Source organism: Rutilus rutilus (assembly GCF_951802725.1).
Source record: "Rutilus rutilus genome assembly, chromosome: 10".
NCBI classification, from domain to species: domain Eukaryota; kingdom Metazoa; phylum Chordata; class Actinopteri; order Cypriniformes; family Leuciscidae; genus Rutilus; species Rutilus rutilus.
In genome coordinates this window covers 29,524,265-29,533,833 of record NC_140215.1, presented here as the reverse complement: position 1 = coordinate 29,533,833, position 9,569 = coordinate 29,524,265, and the positions used below count along the sequence as shown (strand labels likewise).

General features: G+C 35.7%; 1 long non-coding RNA gene across 1 annotated transcript; it reads right to left on the bottom strand.

Moving 5' to 3' along the window:
- Positions 1-7,466: 7,466 nt before the first annotated feature.
- LOC311297907 lies at positions 7,467-9,140 on the bottom strand. The gene is made up of 2 exons (XR_014628887.1): positions 7,676-9,140; positions 7,467-7,546 (listed from the first exon to the last, which is right to left on the bottom strand). It is a non-coding gene; the product is annotated as an uncharacterized lncRNA (long non-coding RNA).
- Positions 9,141-9,569: the final 429 nt, after the last annotated feature.

Below are 9,569 nucleotides of genomic sequence, written 5' to 3'. Positions count from 1 at the left end.
CTCATTTTGGCATATAAATGATACGAGAAATATCATTCGTGCTATAGATACGCACTTTCATGAGATCGGGCTAAATGCCATGCGACTAAAAGTGTTTCGAACCACCAGAAAATCGGGTACTGGTAAGCCCTACTATAAAGATACATTTATGATCTAATATTGAGATCAAGCTCATAAATGTGACATAACTACTTTTCCAGAAACAAGTTGTAAATCTGCCATATTTATTTAAGGTCATTTGAATGGAATGTGTCTTAACGTGTTTCAGAATTCAGTTCTACATTTTTGTTGACTGTTTTTCAACTTCTGAGGCCAAAGGACTGACAAAACAACTTCTCTCAGTTCAACCACATACAAACTTAAGTGAACAAAAATCCCTTTTCAGAATTATAGAAGCTGTTTTGATGTAATGTGGATGATATCACCAAGGGCAGTCATGTCATCTGATCATAATTCTGCTTTTACTTATCAGTGTCAGGCAAAATCCCTTTAATACCATCATAGCTGTTATTCAGACAGTTCACACATGATTTCCATTTGAAAATCAGATAAGCACACTATCATAACAATATTGTATGTTTTGAGCTGGTCATGGGTTTGGTAATGACTTGAGGGAAGCCAGAGACTTCTGCAGTCATAGAAGGAATTCAATTTATGGTGAATGGTCGCTGTGGAGATGCAGAAAGAGACACGTCCAAGAACGCATCCTTATCTTAATAGGATTAAACATTAATTTTCCATTATTCCCTCAAAGACTGAAACTCCTATGAATTTTAATCAAAGCTCTCAATGCTGTAATCCAGGCCTTTGCGTAATGCATTTTATTTATGGCTTAGCTGAACACAAGGAGGTTGGATAAGAAATGAGATGGTTTCCTCATAAAGTAACATTGCTGACTGAATGAAAAACATTTTTTTAGAGGCTTAAAGGCACAATATGTATGATTTTTGGATTAAGATATCCAAAAACCACTAAAACAATGTTGTATATTTTGTTGACTTGTGTACTTACATTATCCCATATGTTTCCAACAATGTTTAAATCCAGAGAAATCAGCTATTTTAACCAGTGTAAAGGCCCTTGTAATTGTGTATCCTGTCATTGAAGTCATATCCGCACTACCCTTTTGTCAAGTGGCTAATATAGCATAATCAGAAAGAGCTTTATTTGTTGTAACAGTAATAAAGAATTTTCTCCACCATATATAAGTAACTGCATGCCATTTTGCAACACAAGTCCTCCAGATTTTATTAATATGTTATTCTAACATCGATCTAGCTTACTCCAATGTGCAACAAGTGTCTCATACCAGTCACTGATCTAAGGCACAGAGTACATACTATATACAGAGTAACATAACTTTCAACACAAAGATTTATTTTTACACTGTAAATAATTTCTAACCCTCCCAAATCAAAAATTTCAAGTGACCGATAACATCTAAATTTTTCAATTGGCCCAAGTGAAATTCTTGTTGCAATAGTCTGTTAACATTGGCTTAATGAAAAATAATACGTCAGACTAATTGAAAAATTTAGATGTTATCGGTCACTTGAAATTTTTGACTTGGGGATGTAATTTTTTTTTACAGTGTAATATTGTTTTGACCAAGTAAAACAGCGCTGCGTTACCCCACAATTTTTTATTTGTCAGATAAAGTGACCAGTATGATCAGTAATTCAGCACTTGCAGCTGTTTTATTAGAATGATAAATAAATAAAATAATGTGAATTTAATTGATCAGATGCATCTCTAACAAAGTTCAAATTCAGGGAAGGAGGCGGACATTAAATGTAACTTTGTGAAATAAACATAAACAACAAAACAAAAGGAGCAGCAACAGCCAATTGGGGCATATGAGCATAATAAGATAATAACATAATAACAGCAGCGAAAAATTGTCCCAGGCTCTGCGACCTCTTGCTACGAAACGTACATACTGTGCTTTTAAATGATTCTTCAAAGCACCAGGTTTTTCTATGTATATATGCACACTACCAAAAGTTTGGAATTAGTAAGATTCTGAATTTTGTAAATACAGATTTTTCAATATGTGAGAACAGTAATATTCTGAAATGTTATTACAATTTAAAATACAATTTTCTATTTTAATTTATTCCTGTGATCAAAGCTGAATTTTCAGCATCAATACTCCAGTCTTTAGTGTCAGTATCCTTCAGAAATCATTCTAATACACTGATTTGCTGCTCAATAAACATTTCTTTATATCAGTGTTTTGCTGCTTAATTTCTTGGAAACTGTGGAGCTGTCACAGAGAGTTTGCTGGCAGAAAGAAGAAGACATATGAATAAAGTTCTCAACGAAAATTAATAGCAAGCATACTCAAAAACAGGCGAAGCAAAGACAACTATGTGAACATGACCAGACAAAGAGTGAAGACAGGGGTAAAACTATATAGTGAACTAAACAAGGTAATAGAACACAGCTGGAACAAATGAACTAATAATGACATGCCCATGGTAACTAAAGAGTGGCAGAAAATCAAACAAAGGAAGGCATGAATTGAAGAAATGCAAACTAAGGGACTGTTTACACGACACCAGTTTTAACTAAAAACGTAAAACTTTTTATGCATTTTGGCCATTCATTAACATGACAACGACATTTTGGGTGCCTGAAAATGCACGTTTTTGAAATCGGTCTCCATGTAAACTACAAAAACACGAATCTTTGAACTGAAGACGATGACGTCATGCACTTGCATGTTACATGTTCAATCTATAGTGTTTCATCACTATTTAATGGCCTGGCAGCAGAATACAGTGTTTTAGTCATTTTTGACTGGATGATAATAGTTTGCAATGACCCAGAAAAGTGACTTCAGGGTCTCATCGTCGTAAGGGCAGGTGAATGCAAGACGGCAAAATCCCTCAGTGAACATTTAAATAAAAAAAGTATAGTCCAAAACAGGCAATGCAAACACAACTAAATGTGATCATGACCAGACAAAGAATGAAGACAGGGGTTCAACTATAGTGAACTAAACAAGTTCATTAATAGAACACAGCTGGAATAAATGAACTAATAATGACATGAACATGGTCACTAAAGAGTGGCGGGAAATCAAACAAAGGAAGGCATGAATTGAAAAAATACAAGCTGAGAGTCCTTGAACTGAATAAAACTGAACATGATGGCGACAGAAACATTTTAAAGGATTCTTTAATGAACTGAAAGCTCAAAAGGCCAGCATTTATTTGAAAAAGAAATCTTTTATAACATTTTAAATCTTTTTTGATCAATTTAATGCTTTCTTGCTGAATAAAAGTAATAATTTATTTTAAAAAAATCTCACTGACCCCAAACCTTTTAACCCTCAATTGGGCTTTGGGGTCTATATGACCCCAAGCGACTTTTCTTTAATAAAAAAAAATGGTTCCCTTCATCTCAGTGGAATAAAATTTGGTGACTTTTTCTACATTACCTATCTATACACACAGAAAAAAAACTGGGCTTGATTCGGTCGTTCTAAAGGTATGTAAAAAAAAAAAAAGTCACACTTCTGTCCCTTGGGGTCAATATGACCCCACATTGAAATGAATGGGAAAATCGAAGAAAAAATGTTTTTTATTTTTCATTTGTCAAAAAAAATCTATAAATCCAGAATAAATCTGAAAATTTCAATACCACAATGAAGTCCTGGTACTAGAGCACAAATGAAATGTGGAACAAACATGACCACTTGCACACACACATGTTCGCGCCCACAAACACACACACAGGTCTGACTCCAAAAGAAAGCATTTTTATAGAAATTGACAAATAAAATCAATAATTCCAGCATAAATCTGAAAATTCTCACACATAAATGAAGGCCTGGTACTAGAGCACTAATGCAATGTGGAATGAACATTATCACACACACATATGCGCCCACACAGACACAGACACAAATACACACATAGACAGAGAAAGGGTGTGACTGCAATAGAGATCATTTTTACTGAAATTGTGAAATAAAATCAATAATTTCTGCATAAATCTAAAAAATTTCACACATAAATGAAGGTATGGTATGAGAGCACAAATGCAACGTGGAAAGAACATGACTACACACAGATCAAATACACACAGAGAGACAAACACAAACAAACAATAAAGATATTATTGCAAATTTATATAGCATTATTGCAATAACAAGACACTTCAAAAGACCTCAAACAACAACAACAAAAAATTCTAAACTTTGACAAAATACTGATTTAATGTATTTTAAAATGTTTAAATATGTAATTCATAAAAAAAGCTATTATAAGAGCATTAAGTCACATCCAGAAAAATGAATGGATCTCTATGGGGCCTCTGCTGGAAGTATATGGTAATTACACTTTTTGGCTAAAACTATATTAGCTACAAAAAAACATCTAACCAGCAGATGGCAGAATTATGCATCTAACACCTAGATCAATATCCAGAAACAACTCATAGTTAAATTTGATCATCATTAATGTGTTTTTTTCATAAAAAAATTATATTTCATATGTATGCTAATGGTGTAGTTGAGGAATTTTGCAGTAAATAGGTAAAAAAGTACTTCATACCCCCCAAAACACAGCATTAATGAATAGATGAGAAGTAAACAAAAAAAAAAAACATATATTATTTGTATAATTAAAAATGTATATTTTTTGTACAATTTCTCTATCAATTGTTGGGGTCATATAGACCCCAAAGACCAGATTTGTAAACAGGAAACGAAGACCTTATGAGGGTTAATACAGCCTCAATGTAATGGTGGATGGCAAATCTAATACATAAAAAAAAAAAAAAAAAAAAAAAAAAGATGTGTAAAGATTATTAGACGATAAAACAGAAAATTACTGACAGATCATTTAAATGCCCAGAACATTAATATGAGGCTCAACCTATTACTGTATAAGTGGATTATGACAATGTTACTCCAGAAATATTAGATAAATCTAATCCTGACATTCCTAGTCAATGTGTAAAATGCAATGTCTGGAAATCAAAGAAAACAGAGATAAAGAACAAGATGGTTTTCACAGACACATCATGATTAGGGCAAGAGAGAAAATCAAGTTCTCAGGATGTCTTAAAAACAGCAGTTCAATCTGTCTTTGTCATATATCATCAAACCGAGTCATTAGGGTCACTGTGCTGCAATGAATCTGCTCAGAGCAGCTGTCCGATTCATATCTCCTTTAACAGTAACAGTACATTTACTGCTGCGTTCACAGAGATGCCCGTACAGTAAATTATTGAGCCTCCAAAGAGGAGGTGAGCCATCTTGGAGCGTAACTCTATGAGGTTGTACCCTCTCCTGAGTTCAGCTAATGCTCACACCAGTAAATCTGTCAGCTGATGGTTTTCCAAGACACCAACAATGGGGCGGTCAGAAAAGGGTGGGAGGGACCCAGAGGTTCAAAGGTTGGGCCTGCAGGGATGAAGGCCCCGAGATTCTGCACAAATGATGTGATAGATCTGGCCGCAAGGTTGTAAATTGCCGGAGGACTGGGAGGTATACTTTGTACATCAACATCCTCTCTGAAACACGACCCATTGCGGTGTTTTACAACTTTCTCTCTTCACAGTCCATTTTATAGCTTTGAGTCTACACATTTTAAACATATTTGCAAGAGACAAGTCAAGCTTACCCAAAAAGATGTTTATGCTTCACCTTTTTCTCATCAATGGAAAAGTCCATATCTGATAGTCATTCTTATTTTTGAAAACAGATGTAAGTCAAATCATCCGTGTTTGATTTCCTTGGCAATGGTTTTTTTTTATTTTTTGTTTTTTTTTTATTGAAAAGTCTATTAGAACATTAGGAAAAAAAATAACAAAATAAATAAAAAATGTTACAGCAGCTAATGTGAACACAGTGAATGCAGTTCAGTTTTCTAGAAAATATGAGATCAGTTGAAGCTTTCTACAATAAAATATTGTTGTTTAATGATGCAAAACTGTATAATTAACTGTTATCTCAGGCATTTTCTGAAAACAGGCTCAGTGGAAAAATGCGCCTATAGTGACATGTCTGCAAAATAATATGTTGCTTGTTGAAAGTTTCTTTAGTTTCTCTGAAACAGATGAATGTGAATCTGCCAATGTTTTATTATGTTTGTTGTTGCATGTATAGCGGCAGTTTGGAAATGAAATATCCTGGGAATGCCGCTAAACCCTAAACCCTAAACCTAACCGATAATGTTAACAAAAGTAAACACATTTTAGTCTTTCATCTTTTATTGTGACTTGTGTTTCACGGGACTTGTACCGAGAGAGTTTTAAGTCAGAATGAAACAGATGTTGCAATTGTCTTTTCTTCCCTGGTGTGACATATCCGAGTGAAACGGCTTCTTGAACAAGGAAAGGGCGGGACTTGATTTTGTCCATCAGGATAATTGTTGTTTGCTTTTGCTGTAGTCTCATTTGTCCTGACCTTCACCGAAAAACATGTCATTAGAAGAGAAAAGGTGTTGCTGCAAGAGGGAGGGGAAGTTTTTTCGTTTTTTTCAATTGCTTAAGCACAATTTTGAAAATCCCCTTCACACAATAGGCACAACACTACACCAAAGTAGCACAACACCTCAGATCATTTGCAAAATGGAACACTTTTGTCAAAACTATACAATGTCTTATAAAAACCTTATTTTGTTGTCATAACATAAACACAACCATCATATGGTCTGACTCTGTTTCAATCAGTTAAACACTCCTGTGCTCAACCTAAAACACTTTTAGCATTTACACACAGAAAGTGTAAAAATAAATTCACCAACACCACATGACACCAATTGTGCAGACTAATGAAAATATTTATTTCTTTTCATGTACTCAAGTCAGTCAATACTGAACATTTCAACAAAACATTTTCCAGTTTTCATACAGTATAACTGAACGTACCATTGTAACAAATTACATCCAGTTCAGTACAGAATAAAAAAAATAACCATCTCTAAACTAAACTAAACACCACAGGGCCTCGTCAACATCACAGGCTATATTTTCATTTGCAAAGCAACGTGGGAAGAATCTTTTCGAGTGACGAATCCACCCTTGTATGGATGCTGGTTCAATTTGATCACATGCTTCCTCCATAGCTTGAATGAGGGGCATCTGGACATAGGGCCGGAGATCATAAACCTTCCACTCCAGAAGAACTCCTCGATGGGGTTTAGGAAGGGGGAGTAATGGTGGAAGGTATTGAACAGTAAATTGTGGGTTTTGATGAAACCAGTTTTGGGCCAGAGCAGAACGATGGAAAGCTACATAGTCCCAGACGACAATGTATTGCATCTGGTCCCTTTGGTTTGCTGCTGTGATAATATTGTGTAATCTGTCTAAAAATGTAAGAATGAGGTCAGTGTTGTAAGGACCCAAGTTGGCATGGCGGTGGAGGACCCCATTCTGTGAAATGGGTTAATGTTACCCCCACGTTGCCCTCAATAGCCCTGTGGCCATTGATGTGTCTTCCCCTTCTTCGCACTGTTGTCAGGTTAAATCCAGCCTCATCAAGGTATATAAACTCATGCGGGACTTCCTCCGCATCCATTTGCAAAACTCTCTGAAATACAGCAAAAGATCACATTGTGTAGATCAATATACTGTAGGTCTGCTATACAGTAAAATGACATGTACAGTAAAAAGGTTATGTGTGCAGTACACAGTACTACAGTCAGTGAACAAAACGTACCACCACATATTCACGCTGCAGGACTTTCACACTGTCTGGATTTCTTTCAAATGGCACTTTATACAGTTGTTTCATCAGAACTTGATGTTTTTTAAGGATACGGGCTATTGTTGACAGAGAGACCTGTTGGACATTATTGAAAATTAGGTCATCATTGACAATATGGGCTTGAATTTCTCGACGTCTGATTGCATTATTGGCCAAAACGAGGTTTATGATCTCTCTCTCTTGCTCCTGTGTTAATATGGGGCCCCTCCCTCCTTGGTGTTCACGGCGTTCAAGCCCATGTTGGCCAAACAAAATACATGTAGCTTACTGTAAAATGATACATACAGGAATATATACCAAAACTGTTGATATAGTACATGCAGTAAGCAATGGATTTTCTGTTGACTGAAGAGAAGTTTCTCACCTGTACTCTTGACGAAATGTCCGAACTATTGATGCCACCATGTACCTGCTTAGATTAGGCTGCACTCTCAGTCCAGCCTCCCTCAGTGTTAGTCCGTGGTTTATTACATGGTCCACAATTGTAGCACGAATTTCGTTACACAGATTTAGTTGTCTTCTTCTTTGTGCATGTCCTACCCCTCCTCCAGGTTTTCGTTTTCGTTTTCCTCTTCCTCTTCCTCTTCCTCTTCCTCTTCCTCTTCCTCTTCCTCTTCCGATTCTCCCTCTCATCCGCACTCTCCCTCTTCCTCTGACACCGTCCATTTTTGTTGAAGACAGGTGAACCTACCTGTTGCCTTTTTATAGTGCTTAAACCTGATTGGTGTGTCTACAATTAAGCACCAGTGTGTGTGCACACCTGGTGGCTGTGTTTAACCAATTGGTTCATGGGTGTGTTCATTTGAAAGCCTTTGCTTTGAAATTGCAAGGAAATTACATCATGATAAATTTCTGTGTCAAATGCATACAAGTGTGTTTAGTGTTTTGCAAATCACTGTGTGTAATGTTTTTGCAAAAAGTGTGAAGCTGACAATGTGCTTACAGTTGTGCAATTGTGGGAAAGTTCTAATTTTAGTGTGTAAGCAATTGAAAAAAAAAACTGTAAAGTGGTGGTTGATTATGATTTCACTTTTTTAACTTTAGTTAGTGTGTAATGTTGCTAACTAACTATGCTGTTTGAGCATAAACAACATCTGCAAAGTTACAAAGCTCAAAGTTGAAAGCAAAGGAAGATATTTGCTTTTAAACAAATCGCTTTTTAAGGACTACAACATATAGCTGGTATAGGGACTACACGACACCAACCCTAGAATTTACATTAACCCCGCCCCCTGAACACAATTTATAGATTATCAAGACAGAATATGCTAATCAATGACTAGAACATAACTACACATCAGATACATAAATTCATCAACTAACCATTCAGAAATGTCCTGTTGCATTCTACATGTTGTAACTTCTCGAGTCTCTCCATTATTGTCTGACTCCGGATTGAACATTAAACATTTTCAGTGCATGTCTGTGTGAGGAAAAAGGACACAGGGTGTTGAAGCTCCGCCCCCTGTGCTGAGAGCAGCAGTTCATTTGCATTTAAAGAGCCAGACACAAAAACGGTGCGTTTTTGCTCACCCTCAAAAAGTGACAATTTTAACATGCTATATAAACATATCTGTGGGGTATTTTAAGCTAAAACTTCACATACACACTCTGGGGACATCAGAGACTTATTTTACATCTTGTGAAAAGGGCATTATGCCACCCCTTTAAAGATTAAGAGTGCACATGAATAAAAAATAAAATAAAAATAATGATGTGCACAGATAAATTATTTATAACATATACTGAAATATTCCATAAAAAAATAAGAATTGTCAATTTTGATTTCATTGTGACTTTAATACGTCAGAAAAGTCATACATGTGGAGCTGGTTAGGTGATGCAA